The 17,875-nt window shown below is 37.6% G+C and overlaps 1 protein-coding gene across 7 annotated transcripts in view; it reads right to left on the bottom strand.

Annotated features, from left to right (window-relative positions):
* SCEL (sciellin) overlaps positions 1-17,875 on the bottom strand; it is a 68,751-nt gene that overhangs the window by 43,825 nt on the left and 7,051 nt on the right. For 2 of the 7 annotated variants that reach the window (XM_058825392.1, XM_058825398.1), the window contains exons 2-3: positions 3,032-3,146; positions 2,842-2,954 (exon numbers count right to left, since the gene is read on the bottom strand). The gene's annotated coding sequence lies outside the window, so the exon portion shown is untranslated. Of the gene's footprint in view, positions 1-2,841; positions 3,147-3,858; positions 3,894-4,881; positions 4,935-7,559; positions 7,628-17,875 lie in introns of those variants that run through there. The other 5 variants (XM_058825393.1, XM_058825395.1, XM_058825394.1 and 2 more) reach the window with 5 other exon arrangements.

The raw sequence follows: 17,875 nt of genomic DNA, 5'->3' as shown, positions 1-17,875 counted from the left end.
CCTTAAATTCTGAAAGCCAGACCTTCTAGTTTTCAGATCATCTGACCACACCCATTCCTCCACCACAGAGTCCTTTTGCCTTCCTTCTGCTCTTGGCTGTGGCTGTCTGTGTGATTAGGCTTCACACATATGCATTGCTGTATTTAAAAAAATACATAATAATAGAAGCATTTCCTGTAAGATTCATGTTTTCCACATCAGACTGAACTAGTTCCAACACAAAAATCTTTGCTCTTTGGCTTCTAGCTATGACAGTCATTAAGACCTTATTCATAAGAAGACAGTTGATGTGTATTTTGCTTCTAATAAAACAAGATTAATTTCCACAGCTTAGAGGCAAGAGGCCTCTGCATTATCTGTATAATAAGGAATTCAGCATAGTAAATGTTGAAGGAGTGTCAAGAAGGATACACCTTCTTCTCTTTTTAGCCAAAATATTTGTTTTTATACTGAGACTTTTCATGTAAAGCATTGCCAAATTCAAACGCCTAAAATGTCAAATTTCCCACAATTATTAATGAACTGGGTGATACAAAAAGTGGTAACTGAACAACTGAGTTAAAAAAAGGAATGTTCCAGAATTTGCCCGTCATCCAACTTCTCATGCTGTATTGCTAAACCAGCCTCAATTGTAGAGAAGTTGCTGGGATTGGCATGAGCACATTAAACACCAGCTGGAATAAACGGGTTCAGTATATGGCTCTACACAACCGCAGCTTGCTGGCTGCTGTTTGCTACATGATCTTCAAGTTCCAGCTTTCTGAAAGCATCTAATATTTGCCGTGCGAAAATAAAAATTGGCCTATACTTTGTTCTTTCTTTATCCCAAATATGAAGCTTGCCACCAAAATTTGATTTTCTTGAAGAACTTTTCTGCTCTGAACAAAGCTGAACAGTCAGTATCCTGTCAGAAACCAGAATTCAAAATTGTAGAATCATTCCATTAGAACTGAAGACTTACTTCAGCTCTACCTTTTATTTTCCCTTGTAACTCTTAATCTCAATTCTATAGTATGTGGCTTATCTTTCATTTATGTGAGTTGAATGTAGAGAATACCATGGTTTAAAGAAAATCACATTTGGTCTGAATCACAGTTATGAAAGACACAACAGAGTTTCCTTGCTTTCAGTTAACAACTTTCAAGTCAGCAAACTTCATTATGTCCTCCCTCATTTCTCTTGAATTTAGTGCGAGCAAGCAACTGAATTAAGTAATCCTGACTTGATACAGGATAAAGATTTCCAAGCCCTACTAAGACACTGAGGACACACATAATTGCAGCTTTTCTTCTAGACAAGTACCCATAATTTTGTGAGGTAAAATCTTACTGGTCTGGAAGTCAATAGCAATTTTGCTGTTGTTCACATCCATCCTTTCTCCCCTCAGATAAGAGTGCTGTGACTGGGCTGTCAGATCTGCCTACCTACACTTACACTCAAATAAGTATTTCCTGATTGCAGATAGAGGCTGTTTTGCAAATCACTATCACAGCCAGAACCATTCAAGGCTGTACAATCCTTCATAAATCCGAACTTGTTATTACAGACAAGAATATGATCTTTTCAAACAGCTTTAAAGGCCCCCTCTGTCAGGTGCAGATCTCTATATATAACTGTTGCTCTAATTTCTTCCCTACACAATTGCATGTAACATGATTCTGTTTGTTTGGCAATTAGCTAGTCTTTTTGTCCTTTTGCTGAAAACTACATTTAAAAATTGCTACATTTATTTTACAGATATTAAACAATCACAAAAATGTGTTCCTAGACAGATTTTATTTCAAGAGTTACACATCAGAGCAATAGCCATATAATACGTTTGTGAACTTCTGAAAATAACACATTTTTGTGTTTAAATAAATATTTTACTCTACCATTTTTTCCACAGAACTAATAATACAGAAAAGAATTCACACAGAAAACAAAAATAACGTGTATTTGTGTGAGAAAGAAAGGCAAGATAGGACTAGAGGCCACGTGAATATATGACAGCAATCATTCACGTATTTGTAGCTGAAAGAGCTGTCAAAACTGGTTTTTCAAGATGTGGGCGGAGGAGATTCTGTTTTGAAAGAAGCTGTGGAGCTGTCACTAATGTAAAATCAACTAAATCACAATCCAAATTTGTATGAATTTTCAAATTAGAAATACTCATTCAGTTGTAAATATAGGGTTTTTTTTTTAATAGAGTGTAGAAAAGGGGGTGATAATTTTAATTTTCTTTATTCAGCTTTGTCATTCAATTCACTAGATTTTTGATGAAGAACACTTCCTGTTTATACATGTGTTCAGGTCATTGTATAGCTAAGTCCTTGCATTTAAGTAGAATGGGTATTTTTGCAAAGGTGAAAATTAAAGGCAACTGTTGTTTTGGGGTTGGGGTTTTTTTCCCCCAAAATAATAAAAATAATTCAAGAAAATTATAAAAGAGTAAATGCTCATTAGTTTTAGACAAAAAATCCAAACAATGAAAAAAAACAAACAAAATTAACCGAAGAGCAAAAATGACATTAAAACAGCAATTCATGAAAAGTGGTCTGAACAGTGAATTTATCAGAGAATTATCACTAGAATAAAATACAATTAGCAATATAATATAAATAATGAAATAATTAATATGGTCTGGACAGAAGTCAGAAAGTTCTCAGGAATCTGAACACGAAAACTGTATAACTTTCAGAGCTGCATTTTCATAGTCAAGTTCTTCATACTTCTTGAAAATCAGATCCTTTGAAATGGCATCCTAAACTGGACAGTAAGAAATCACAGAACAACTGAAAACGTAGGAATTTCCCAACATGGTAGGGAACAGTATAAAACCAGAACAGTTAACACCCTTACCTAGGTATGGCAGAAGTTCGTGTCCTAGTGTGGCTCAGTGTGGTTAGTCAGCCTGGAAGGGAGGCGCAATCAAAGCAGACTGAGAGCTGAACTGTTCTTCCCCATCTAGCTGTCTGAAAAGTCAAGAGATTTCTCCTTCAGAGGCTGAGTCACTTAAGGAGGAGGTAGGAGGTGTGGAAAAGGGTGGCACCTTGTAGAAATACCAGATCAATTAAGAGTACGGGTGAGTTGTTGTCCTTCTGTGCTTGCTGTTCTTTTCAAGTGCAGTAGGGCTGGGTTTCACAAAATGAACTGCCTTCACAGACCTTGAAAACAGAAAACTAAACAATTACCATTTCGAAAAATATGCTAGAGTAATTTGGTTTTTCCACAGAAATACGTGTTGCAGAGCTATAGGGCTGTCTCTCAGCCAGAGTTGCAGGTATTTACAGGGATGAACATGAAGAAACACCACATTTCACCAAAGAGAAATTCTGCAGAAGTGTTACGTGGGTATCACATGCTGGGATCTGATCTGCATTATTTGCACCGTTTGGGTACGTGGGCAGAGGCAAAAGATCTGGGGGGAAATCCCTCCCACGTGAGATCTTGTTGCATGTCTCTCTTATCTCTGCACATTTGCATTTCTCCTTCTGTACTGCCAGCAATAAACAAAGGAGGGAAGAACTTGTGTTCACTTTTTTTTTTTCTTTCTTTAAAATGGCTGCAAATAGATTTGTAGGCTAAGAACTGCCTTACTGTTAGTAAACACAGCAGTATGAAATCAGTACTTTTCTTATAGGTATACTGTGTACAATTCCGTGCTTTTCTTTAAGATACAGAGGCTGGTTTTAATGTATCTTGTACAAGCCCACCTTATTTTATATTTGGGCAGCTTTTGAATTGAAATATGTGAGAGATCATTTAGCAACCTTTAGTCCTATTATCTTTTGTGAAAATTAAGAATTTCTTTGAACACAAAAAGGCAAACTGGCATGAATTAACTTAGTAATAGCCTGTATTTCTCTCAATGGTTACCTTTTCATAGGCTTGGTACTTAGTAGTATGAAGTTATTCTCCAAACATTGGTTCTATTTGATAAAAGACAGCTGATGAAGCAGAGCAGCAGACAAGAAAATACAACATATTACACTAATAGTATAAACTATTAACTACCACAAATCTCAGAATTAATGAAAATAAGCATGCACACATTTCTAAATTTTGTACATCTCAGGGTCTGTGTCTCTTCAAGTCAAAAATACTTACAGCAGTCCTGGAATTTTCAGGTACTATGTGTTTATCTTTTTACAGTCAAGAAGAAACTTTTGTGAATACGTGTCTTTACAAACACATTGAGAATTTAGTTGCCTCTGATATGAAACAAATATCTTTCCCCATAAGAAATGAGGAATTAGCATTAAATGGGAATTAGCTTTAAAAAATGTACATACACTTTAATTTGAAATTGACATCTAGCTTTTATTCACAGTAACACCTGAGAGTAGGAAAATCTTCTTTTCGAAACACTTTTCTTTCAAAATTCAGGTGCTACGTGATATGAATTTGTTATCAGTTTCCATTCAACCAGACAAGCCCCACTTGTAAATCAGAGATATGCTTAACCTGTCTCACAGCACTACCTTCTTTCGCCAAAGTGTTTGGGAAACACAAATAGAGATGCAAACAATACAGTCTGGAGAAGTTACATTTATATTTTCCTGTATGTATGGCCTTTGAACACAGAGAAGAAACTTTGGGGCAGAGCAGGCCAGTTCTGCTACCCCAAATAAGCCCAAGGCTTATTCTAGGGCAGTCCTTGCTAAGTCTTTGGTGTCTGGTGTGGCAGAGTAGACAGCCTATAGGAAGATGCATACATATGAAATTCCAGCAGTGGTGCTGACCTCAGCCTAGGAATAAAGCAGGCCAGCTGTCTTTTAGTGACAACCACTATATTCATTGGATAGGGAATTTTTGGTGTTAGTTATGCTGATTACTTAATATTTCAAAGCTGTAAAAAATAATACAACCTTTTTTTAGACTGAAGTAAATCTGACTTACTTATAAACAGTCTGTCTCATTTTCTGTGTTGTAACCACATGCAAATAATGTTCCTAGGGAATAAAGAATATATGATGCAGTGATGTATATCAGAAATTGAACAGTTTCAGCATAACCATAACAATGAAAATGACATAACTATTTTCCATTAAAAACTTCTCATACTCTGAAGAAATTCAGCTTTCAGAAATTCAGAGGAACTCAAACTTTGCCCTTGGACCTCAGTATAACATGTAACACTTACAAATCCAGCCATGCCCAGAGTGTGAGAACTGTTCTGCAGTCAGGGTTCATTTTTTTTCAATTCTCTAGTATAAGGTCCATGTTAAATTGAAGGAAGGATAGAAGTGAAATACAGCAAAATGTAATTTCTCAGACTATTTCAGAACTTGAATTATATTTTCCTTACTACCTTTCTTACTCTTAAGAAACAATCCAAGTTGAAGCACAGGCAGGCAGTATTCTAGACACAGATTTTTCCATAGTGCCAGAAAAGAGCAAAAAATACAAACAAGTTTGTATTGACAACTGATGACTATCAACTGAGTGTGTAATTTACCTAACCATTGCACTGGGCATGTACTACTATTGATTTATCACATTTCAAGTATCTTTCCAACCAGTGAGGTGCTTTGGTGCAAACAGTAAATTGTTTCATATCTATCTATCTATCTATCTATCTATCTATCTATCTATCTATCTATCATCTATCTATAATCTACTTGCTGGAACTTCAGTAAATACTCTGCTTTTGCTTGTCATTCTCTCAAGAAGAAAAGAGGAAGTTCTCTAAAAAGTAGATACAAACATAACTGGCAACATCCTAGGCTTATAGAACCCCATCAAAATCATTCTGATACCTTGATTTAGCAGAGTGTGTGGCCTGTCCTAATTTATGACAGAAAACAAGAAATATCTTAGAATTCCTCCCTACAATAAATCCTCTTTATCCTTTATTAATAACCAGCAATTGGGACATATTAGTGATCAGTAATGAGAGGCCACTTTCTCTTGCAGCTTAGATTTTTGACACGGTTTGGAAGACATTTCAAGCAGGCTCATTCTAAATACCTCATCTACAATGAAGGCTTATTTGCCATCCAAGGAACTCTCACAATGCCTGCTAAGAAACGGCCAGCAGGGGATATTGACTTTTAAAACAGAGTAGCACTGGCAGAAAACTGAACAGAAGTATTTCACAAGTGCCATAATTTTGAATGGCTTATTCAGTGTCATTAAAGTCAAAAGCTTATAGCACCCTACAGTGGTAATACATTACCATACTTCCCAACTCTCACAGTTTTCTGAACAAGATGATTGTGTTCAGTGTTCTTAGCTTCAGCTTATCCACTTTTCTAGACATTCTATGTCCCTTGACTGCTAATAAAATACATTTTTCTCTACATTATTTTCTTGTCAATTTTTGTTGGTTTTCCATTTTTCAGTACAAACCCTACTGCAAAATATTGTGCTACCTCCACATCTTTGTTAAGGTTTATAAGACAGCATAATGAAAATAGCATAGTGTAGCCTAGCTCTATTGAGCTTTTATGTAGATTCACAACACAGAGCTGGGAATGAGCAGTGACTCAGAAGAAAATTTTTAGACAAATAAGGTTCTGTGACTCCTCCCAAAAAGGGAAGAATACTTTACTGAATATATTTTTTAATACACTCAGTCCTCCAGAAGAGAAGTCCTGTAATACTTCAGACTTGCCAAGAAGGATAGGTTAACTGTGGTGTTATGGGTTAGGAGATTCTATAACTGGTATGTCCAAAAGATTTGACGACAGCCTAGCAAATAATATTCATTTTTTTTAGTTTCAAGATAGGTTAAAGCAGCTACATTTAAGCTATTAAATGAAACATACCAAAGCCCATTATCTGGCCTGAGGACAAGGAGCACAGCATGTTCTGTACCTGTATCACTAAAGTTGCTTTTCAAAAAGAACTGTGTGGTCTCATCCACACTCCTGCTGAAAGCAATCCAGAGCTTGTAACAGGGAGATCTGTCCATGCCTAAGTTTTTTTTCAGAGACAGATAATTGTCATTAACAATACTGTGTCAAGGACTGTGTGTGATAATAATATGGACAAACAGAGGATATTGCTCAGGTCCAGATCCTATTCCTACTAAGTTAACTAGTATGGTCCTAATAATTGGCCCTGATTTCTCCAAATTTAATTGTGTTCAATAGATCTCGTGTCAAAAGATGACTAAAACTAAACACTCTGAAACACATAGATAGGTTTAGGCAGTGGATGGTGCAAGGCAGCATTTAGCAAACTAACACAGCTTGTTAATGTAATCTTTATTGGGGATGTTGGTTGCACATCTGTGCCACCTGCACATTTTTCTTGCTTAAGCTTAGTGTCAGCTCACCTATGTACATAGACAGCAGTTCCAACAGGTTGAGTCAAAAGGGAAGGGGTCACTATTGCAAAAAACCCAGTGCAGCAAATAGAAAAGGAAGTGATGCTCATGCATAGGGTGACACCTTCCTCTTGAAGGTGACTAACACACAGCCTGCTCCTCCCTAAATTCCCAGTCCAGCCCTGCATAAAATAAGCTGATGGTTGAGACCTGTGTTAGGTCTTTATACAGAGTTACTTTTCACTCTGGTCAAAATAATTAATCAAGAGAATATATTGCCTATGGGTAGGCATAGGTACCTTACCAAGAGGTATGTGTGACTCAGAACCAGATTATGAATGTCTCTATGAATCTGAATCCCAACATTCATGGCTGCAACACAAAGGAGAGGGAGAAATAAGTATGACTTTCTCCCATGGCAGGTTATTCTAACATTATAAATTCCCCCTGAAGATTCTGGTCCTCGTGCTCCTTGAAAGACAAAATAAAATAATCTAATATGATTCTATCATTAGATCTAATGATACTAATGAGATGGAAAGGCCTTTTCTTAATGGGCTTCCTTACTCCTTCTAGGATATGGGTTTTAAAGGTAAATAAACCATGTCCTGGGCTTCCTTGCAAAGGGCAACTACTGGCAGTGCCAACTACCTGCAGTACTTTGTAACAACTTTGTTCTTTCCTTTATGCTCAAAAATTAGAATTCTTCTGCCTAATTCATGTGCAAGGCTCATGCTTTTACAACCCAATGATTAAGACATGCCTCTGCACAGGTTTAGGTGCAGAGACCATATGCGCAAGTCAATGATACAGATTTATTTGAACAATGAGTGTGAGGTAGAGAGATAGAAATAAATGGAAAAGAGGTGAAGGGGACAAGAGGGATGGGGGGAAAAAGAGAGAGACAGAGAGTTAGAGAGAGGGTCCCAGGCTTGTTCAAAACTTTTCCCCATTTATACATCTCTTATTAATTAGAATTCTTTCTCTATTGGTTAAACAATCCCCTCTACTCCAAAGCAAATTAGTCTGCATGCTCAGTCTTTCTTTTGAGTTGGTGGGTTTCATGGGTCAGTGGGTTATGAGTTGGTTGTCATGATCTCCCCTGTGAATTGTGTTTATTAGTCTTTCTTATCTTGGGAGGTATGCCAAATGTCCTTGTAGCCTGTAGACTCTGCATTCTTTGTGTCCGCAATCAGTGATACATTTTTCTTCCCAAGCTTTGCTAACCTCCCCCTAGGCCTGAGATCACTGAAGTGTGTCAAGCCCTAAACTTCAGCAAGTTCTACAGACAGGTAATTTATCCTCCAGCACACAGACAACAGTACTACCTTTATCCAGCCCAAGTTCCAGGTATCCACAGAGACATATCTGGGGGGCCTTGGTGGCCACTGGTGGTCTCAGATGCCATCTGTCCCATAATTGGGGTGATCCTTGTTTGACCAGTGATATGCCTGTTAGCCATTGTTTCTTTTCACACAGTTTGCCATGGTGAAAATTTCTGTCCAGGTCCATTAACCAGAATGTGCTGACCAGATCTTGCCTTTACCAGGCCTGAAATTAGGGCCTTCCTGTCTCAAATTCATCCCTTCTCTGCCCACTGTGGTGGCTTATTTTATGGCAAGTTCCTTCTGTGGCCTAGCAGTGTTTGAGACAGGCAACTGTGCTCTTTAACTCTTCGACACACACTTAACTCTCTCAAAGAACAGGACAAGAAAGGAACAGCTCACCAATTGGAAGAGTCACTTAGCATATGACTAAACCCAAGTTCAAATAATTCCTGCTTTTGATAACAGCTTATTTTTACCAGCAGACTACCTTAACCACTGAGTTATAATTTTTTTGTGTAAGGGAACACAATTGCCTGGGGTTTTTTACCTCCTGAAAGTTTAAATATTCACTGGAGAAAGAATAATGGTATAGCCCTTTTACTATGGCATACAAATATTCGCCTCACTACTGTCAAAATGAATATTTAGATAATATGTATGGATTTCTCATTTTTTCTTTTTGAAATTTCTCAGCACTTTCTCATTTGAATGATTAAAATAGGTAGACATAAGAATTATTTTGTAATATGGTGTAGCAACAGCTGTTGTACAGAGGCAGAAGAACTTATAAACACTTTCACTAGATTAAGTTACTGTCAAAGTGAGAACAGCATTTCATAAAGTCTGGTATGAAATACCATAATGCACCAGAGATAATGTTGTGTTTATGGATTAACTTTTGCCAGCCAAGCCATTTCCTTTAGTTCTTGTAGGTTGCTGTTCCTGGGGAAGACCTTTCAACTGGATAAATTAAGGCATGCAATCTTTTTTTAACCACACCTTTCTGAATACAGGAAGGAGCACTGTCAGACCTTTTTCATATGCATTTTTTGAATGCTAAGAAAACCTTAGTCACAATACAGATGTATTTGCAGCCCATTGTTCTCCCAAAAGGGTGTGGCAAAGTTCATAAACTAAAGGAGGAAGAAAAAATGTCATAAATATTATGCAAAGTGTCTCAAAATTTTCACATCTTCTGGTTGCCCCAGAAAATGTCTGAGCAGTGTCTTCTGTTCATAGCAGGTGCCAGTGCATTTCATGGAGGTACACAGTCTTTAATGTTATTGGGCCTGATTTTCTCACAATTTGAATAGGTCCTGACTCTGCAAATAAGTAAAATATATTTCAGAAGTCCCCAAAAGTCTAGTTCATAGCATGCTAAACTTGAGTATTTTGATCTTGCACCACTGCTATTACTGCCTTAGCTAAAGAACATAGTTACTTGTGTTATCAGTTACTGATAAGATCAGTTATTTGAGGAAAACTGTGCTGAAAATCTGGCTAAGTCAAATGACATCTGTGCGGCACCAGATGAATGGGTGTAACCAGTTCTGTAGCTTATGTCATTGATAAATAGCTTATTTGTTAATTTGTTACCAGTTTCTGAATTAACAAAGGACATTCACATAGATGGCTAAAGAATCAGATTGTGACCTAGAGTAGTAGAGGGAGTGTGAGAATTAGGATTAGATGGGCTTTTTTCATTAAAAAGTGACTTTGTAATATCTCTATCAAATCCCCACTGAAAGAGCACTGGGAAAGAACAAACAGTGCAGATCTCAGGAAAAGACATCTCTAAAATATGTTCGAAGAGTCAAAGTTAAAAAGAGAAAAGTTTTTTCCTGCTCCTTGTCTGAAATTTTCTTATAGCATTTAATTTGTCATGGGCACTGTAAATACATAGGAGACAACCCCCACAGGCTGTTCTTTTTTATGGTGCAGATAAGGAGATGTATCTGCCCCAAAGAATGATATCCATGTGGGGAAGTTCACATTACACTTATCTGATAGACTGGTTCTCCTCTCCTTGCCCTGGTATTGTGTTTTAATTTTCTGCTAGGCCTAAGCAGCTTTCTCTTGTAATTCCTTCTTTTATTATTTGGATCAAATTAGTTGACTGAAAAATTGATTGTCATTTGAAAGCCTACATGGAAATTCCATACCAATCAAAGCAACCCAACAAACCAATATCCCACCTATTTACTGAAATCTTCCTTTGATGTACATTCCATACTGGTTTTATCAGCTCACTTATCTGCTGTGCATGATAGCCAAATGTTACAGATTGTGATCCTTTTCTCCATCCACATCAAAGCTGAATGTGGACATGGAAGAAAGGAAGGTTCCTAGAAGATGCTGGCTGTGGTATAGTTAGCACAGAACAGCTTATTTTAAAAGAGTTAGTAGAAAATGTGTTCTAAAATCAATAACTGCAAAAATAAGACACAGACCAAAAACGTGAATCGGAAATGATAGAATTGAACTTAAAAAGGTTCAGAGAAGAAAAAAAAAGATGATTGAAGATGCATAATTACTTCTCCCCACACTGAACAAATGCATCAGCTAAGACTGTCTTAGTGTGGTGAAAGGAGGTGTAAGTATAAAAACATCATAAACAGTATGAGAAGGGTGTATTTCAATTCTCCCCAGTACAAGAGCTATTTGGCATCAATGAGAAGAGAAGAGAAGAGAAGAGAAGAGAAAAGAGAAGAGAAGAGAAGAGAAGAGAAGAGAAGAGAAGAGAAGAGAAGAGAAGAGAAGAGAAGAGAAGAGAAGAGAAGAGAAGAGAAGAAGGAAAAAGAGAGGTGTCTCTTTCTGTATGTAGGATGTAAGCTCTCCTTGCTGCAAGAAGATGTATCTCCAATAGTTTATGAAATAGTTTATTTATACTCATGCCTGCCTGTACTTGTGCATGTGTGTGTGTATGCAAGCATGTACTTATATAGGCATGTGTGTGTACCCATATGTCAAATAGCTGAATGAGACACAAGCTTGAGGAATAGAAAAGCAGTGATGGTTACTAAATAAACAGAAATTCCATTGGGCTAAAGAGGACCTTGAGAAGCAAATTGATGGAGACTTTAAGGACACTTAGGGAAAGCAACTTAAATGTTCTCCCTGTTCTTCCACTCTTTCCTTAATTTCAGAATTTTGCTTTTGGCAGCTGTTGGAGACAGAATACGGGGCTGACCAAGGAGTGCCACTGTCATGTTATGCCTCTATGGTCAAAAGTTGTATAACACACATAACTTCAATTGCATTAAAATTCTTTCCTAATTATTTGATGATAATGCAAACAATTATCAATACAATCAAAGTGATACCATTTTTTCTGTGGAATGTTGATTTGTCAGGTATTAAAACAAATCTTAGCGAAGGATTTATCATTCAGTCCCTCAACTGAGAGTCATAGAGCATTGTCACTTTAATTCTTCAGACTGTCTTTGTTTACATGACAAATGTGGAAAGTATGCAAATATGTAAACATGGAGAGAATTTTACTTTGTTCGTACATGTTTAAGATGTGTACGAACTTTCCTTGCTAATAAATACCTTTGCAATCCAGTAAAAATTTTTCACCTGTTCAAATAACAGAAAAAATAGCAAAGCAGATTTATGTAGTTCATCTGCAGGAGTAAAATTTAAAGTGGTACCATGGAAATGGCATCAGCCCTCCACATTCCCCTTCCCTGCAAAATAATTCAGCTGACTTATTGTTCTCCCTTATCCACAGAATTAGAAGGTTTAGTAGCATTTCCAAGCATCTTCCAAGGAATAAACTTCAGGTGCAGATTTCAATCACAAACTATGTGAGGGAAAGGAGAATACATTTCCTTAATCAACACATCTGTAAATAGGGCCTTATGAGCTGGAAAGCTGAAGGAATAACTGAGTTTTCTTCCTGCCTTTTCAAAAAACTTGTCCTTTGATATAAACTGGCCAATAGACTGATATCAAACTCAGTACATTTTAAATATCAATTTTTCCTTCCCTTTTATTTTGAGTAAATTATATTCTTCTAAAAATTGTTTTCCAAATTATGAGTACTTTGGAAAGAATGTTGGCAGAAAAAAGAACTTTTACAGGAGTTTTAATGTTCAGTACATGAAAGAGAATTGAAGGGTTTTTAATTTGTTTTTGTTGCTGCTGCTAAATGAAATTAAAACAAGGGTGGGCTTTGAAATGGGATGATTTTTAAATAATTTGGGTGATATTACAAGGGAAAGAATCAAAACAGAATTATTATAATTATCTGGATGTAATCACAGAGGCCCAGATAAGTTCCTCAGGTTCCAGATCCTGCCACAGTGCAGTAAGAGCATAACATGAAGAACCCAGTAATTTCAGGTGTAGGCTTCTCTGGATCTCTCTCTCCATTAGCTCATCTTCTCTGGATCTCTCAGGCTATTAGTCTGGGAGAGGTAAATGCCAATTAATGTGTAAGTAAAGAATTTGAATTCTACTCAATGAAGGAGACAAGAGAGCAGTGACAGCAATTTTCAACCACTTGTTTCCTCAGAGCTGGGCGAGACTTTCCATCACAGGCCCTATTTAGCAAAAAAAGCTAGACTACATCAAAAGCTAGGCTCCTATCTCTAAATTCATCACTCAAGACACCCCTAAAGTAATCTCACACAAAAGCAGATTAAAGTAGGTCAGTGGCTTGGGCTGTGAAAGTTACCATTTCTCTCCACTGTTTTGAAAGGAAGCCTAAAAATGACAAGTCAGATTTAGGCACCTACAGTGTAGATACCTATACATGTCAGATGAATTCCATGTAATGGCAGAATTTCAAATATTTTTTTTCTCTTGCAGAAAGCAATGGCTTCTTGTCAAATTAAAAGGAAAAAGAAATGAGGATGCAGGGGTTTATTTTCTCTCTGTCTGGAAAAAATTCAAGCTTATTCTGCAGCCTCAACAGTACTGCATCTATAAAAACATGCTCCCCTACTGCACTGTAGCCCTTCACACAAAAAGTGTGTCTAGAAAACTATAATCTGGCCATGTAGGAGTCTAACACACAAAGAAATTGTAAGATGAGAGAATAGAGAAGAGAGAAAAACAAACAAACAAAAAAGTGCTTTCCTGACAGTTTCATCCCTTTCACTCACGGGTACAAAGGAAATATTACTTTTATTCTTAGAAAGAGTATGTCCTATTTTTCTGCATTTGACTCCTCTAGCTATAGCAACAGTAAAACTTGAATTTTGGTGTTTAACTACTTTACTTGTAGGTGTCTATATTCACTGTGTTCACATCCCTGACCTCCAGATAAAACAGTATAAATGAGTTTTGGCATCTTCTGTGAATTTGTGAATAGAACCTCATAGCATTGTACATAATCACAATCTTTGATTTCTAAATTTTTTCTTAGTTTTCTTAATATAACTTTGAAATAAGCAATTCTGCTCCGGAATATTTGAGAATTCTAAACTCACAGTGCTGAACTCATTTTAGGTTGAAGCAGAAACCTCCAAGCCAGTGAGCTTTGTTGTAACTTAATTATATGGCCAAGCTGGGTGTGTGAAAATATCCAGTGTGCACTGGAGAATAAATTGCTGGGTTTGGTTTTTCTTGATTTACAAGTTGCTATAAGTGGTGCATGTTCCCAGGGAGTGGTGAAAAGTAGGGGTGTGTTAAACAGGTTTAAGAACATTTTAAAGAAACACTGTCAGGTTTGAAACATAGTAGATTTGGTGTGCATCCTCCCTCCTTCCAAATAACATTTTCTGTTCCTGTGGTTACAAACAGCTGAGTTGCACACTGACTCTCTGTTTAAGCAATACCACAAAATCCAGTGTAGCAGTTTTGTGTCACACTGTTGCTCTCCTTTTTTTCTTTATTTTTGCCATCAGCGGGGAAATGAAACTGCCAGAATTGCTGTTCTCTGCACTCCTTGGAGAGCTCAATCCACATGCCATTGAATTCAGCCAGTAAAATCTTGTGGTTTTCTGCAAAAAATAGCTGTGGTGAGGACAAGCAGCTTCTGGATCAAACAATTTCTCTGCTCAGAGTTGTACAATAGTTATTTGATAGTGTTGCTGGGGCCACCACTTCAAGGTCTGAAACTCCCCAGTACAAAGTCTGGGCTGCAAGTTCCCAGGAACCTTGGAAAAGTGACATGATTTTGAACCTAAATCTTTTTTGTTTGTTGGAAGCTTTGCATGGAGAATTGACATAATTTTAAATCTTTTATAGACATAGCACTGATTTTGAGCCTTGGAGACCTAGTGGGTATTTCCTTCTTCTGGATATCCTACTGGAACCAAGGAAAATTCCAATTGAATTGAAAATAAGAGTAAACTTTCTTAAACAGATTTCACAAGAGATGTCTGGAATATCCATTTCAATAGCTTGTTTAGTGTAGGAGAATAGACTCAGCTGAGCAGAGTGTATATACAAAATTCTGTACATACAAAAAGCCATTTGCCGTTATTGCAAACAACACTGAAGTCTTTGTTTTGGAAGGATTCAATGTTATTCTCTAGGCAACATTTTGAAACCACTTTTTCTTCCCCAAGCTGGTAAATCTATTAATTTTATTTCTCTCTCCTGTGGCATTATGCTATAGTACTTGCAATGTTATTCAAAATTCAATAAAATAAAAACATTCAATGCCAGAAGGTCCAGGAGAACCATAGAATATCCTGAGCTGGAAGGGACACACAGGATCATTGAGTCCAGCTCCTGGCCGTGCGTGGGACATCCTCAAGAACCACACCCCATGACTGAGATCATTGTCCAAACACTTCTTGAACTCTGGCAGGCTTTGTGTCATGACCTCTTCCCAGGAAACCTGTTCAGTATTTAGTTATTTGAGTAAATACATCTTTTAAATTCTCCCTCCAAAGGTAATAAGGGAGCACCATGACAAGCTCACAAATCATTGTTTGCCAGAACAACACTTAGTCCATGAAAAGAGGAGAGTGGAGTTGTGCCTTGCAAGTGCCACTGCTGGGAAGACACAGAGCAGAGAGAGACTGAAATTTGGAAGCAGGTATCAAAGTAACTGAAGAGGATTTGAAATAAGAATGAAGGAAAACTATGCCAAAGGAAAAATGGAAGTAAGCAAGAAAGGATCTCAAAGGTCAAAGATCAGTCTGATTTCATATCCTGACAATGCAAATCCTCCATGGCAGTGTTCATGAAGGGTTTCAAGAACAGTATCCTTGTAAATGAAGATTAATGTCTCCTTCTGTTTTAAGCAGTGGTAGAGATGTTTGTGTAAAAAATAGAAAATTCTTTGTCTGGAAATTGTACACTTTAGAAAAACTGCAATCAAATGAAGAGAGACAGGATGAGCATGAGAACTATGCCATGAACAATGCATGGTATGTCAGCTATTCCATCCACATGGCTTGTGTTTGGGACAGATTAATATCTGAATTATGTTGTAGAAGGAGCAAATAAAGGCAAACACAGAGGATGAGGAAAGAGGGTTGATGAGTTACAAACAAGGGAACCAAGTGATTGGAAGACAATGCCGCAAACAAGCAATACTCAGAAGTTTGGGCACGAGGGCAAGGGCATTTATAGCCTCTCAATACAATTTTTTCTCAGGGTTTTGCAAGGTCAGCCTCCTAAACAGCCAAAGGTATCACTGCAGGGACTGCATGTTCAGGAAATACCACAGAGATTGTCATGAACCAGTATATCTCTATAATTTATCTAATTGTACAGAGAAGTGATCCAGTAAATGGGTGTTGACAATAGGTTTGGCAATGAACACCAAGGGTTGGTTTCTTTATCAGTTTAAACTGATCTAGTACCACATTCCCACCAAAAGTAACAGTTGTGCCTGGCCTGTCCTGCCTTTGGCTGTGCTCTCCAACTAGATTGCTTTGGTCAGATCACCAAATATTAAGATTTAATTCACTGCAAGTCTCATAATCAAAAGGACTGAAGCAAAGCATGTGGAGAAAAAAATATTTCAGGTAGACCAAGTCCATTCCATTGCTAGAGCGTGTTTGGGTGGTTTACAACAGTCAGGAAACCAGCTCTTTCAAGTTAGCACCTTAATTTAGTAACAATTGGAACCAAAAAAACCCCTCAAAACCAATATTTTAACCTCTCTCTAAATTCAGTCCTATTGTTATAAGTGATTGTTATTAGTAATTTCCCTCCCCTAACAGCTACAGTGTTTTTAATACAAGAGGTGTCCCACAGGATTTCAATTGAAAGGATTTTCTAGCACTTAGAAGGAACCATCTATGGCCTTTCTGACGGTGTCCAAAGTTTCTTGAAGTATTGCGTTAGCTTTTCTTTCATCTACAAATCACATTTTGTTCAGATCTCTACATGCATACGTATGGGAAAGGCTATAAAAATATAATTTGGTATGTATGGGTGATTTGCCAATTATTACCAATTCATGTCCTTTTCCATATGGAGCATCTTTGTCTGATATCAACACTTTTTTCATATAAATGGTCTTTGATATCTTTCAGGCACTTCTGGGAAGGGTAAAATTTGAGGATAGGATTTGAATGACAGGAACTATTGTCACTTGCGGTTTAAAAGAAGCTGTCTGACCTCCATAGTAGTCAAAAGTGCTGCAGTACTTTAATCATCACTGTACTGGACTCACTCCAGTGAACCACACTGTTTTTGTACTGGGTAATCCAGAACTGGACACAGTACTCCAGATGTGGCCTCACCAACATTGAAGAGAAAAAGGATCCTTTTCCTCATCCTGCTGGCAATGCTCTTACTAATGCAGCCCAGGAAGGGTGGCCTTTTTTGCCATGAAGGGTGTATTGGCAGCTCATGATCATCTGGTTTTCCATTTTCTGAAAACTTTCACTCCAAGGACCTTTTAAGCAAAGCAACTTTTCAGCCAGCATGTCCCCAGCATGTACTGGTGCTTGGGGTTATTGCTGCACAGATATAAGGGCTTGCCTTTACCACTGCTGAAGCTGAGATTCCTCTCTGCCCTGCTCTCCAGCTTGCTTCAGTCCCTCTGAATGGCAGCACCACCACTGGCACACCAGCCAGTCTGCCCAGTTTGTACCAGCTGTGAACATGCTGCAGGTGCACTGGGCCCCTTGTCCTCATCCCTCATAAATATGGAGAGCAGTATCAGCCCCAGCACTAAGCCCTGGCATGCAGCACTAGTGCCTTTACCAGATTAGATCCAACCTTCTAAAGCACTTGTGACCATCCTGCTTCTTGTGATGAAAGCCAATTTCTCTTCTCCCTAAGCAGCATGTACACCATATAAATTGCTACTACCCAGAGGGAAGACCAAGCCAGAATTAATAACTTTGAAAAGAAGCCCATGCTTTCTCTCTTT

Source organism: Ammospiza caudacuta, chromosome 2 (genome assembly GCF_027887145.1).
Source record: "Ammospiza caudacuta isolate bAmmCau1 chromosome 2, bAmmCau1.pri, whole genome shotgun sequence".
Classification (NCBI taxonomy): Eukaryota; Metazoa; Chordata; class Aves; order Passeriformes; family Passerellidae; genus Ammospiza; species Ammospiza caudacuta.
The sequence above is the reverse complement of the archived record's forward strand: the minus strand, read 5'-3'. Positions and strand labels throughout refer to the sequence as shown.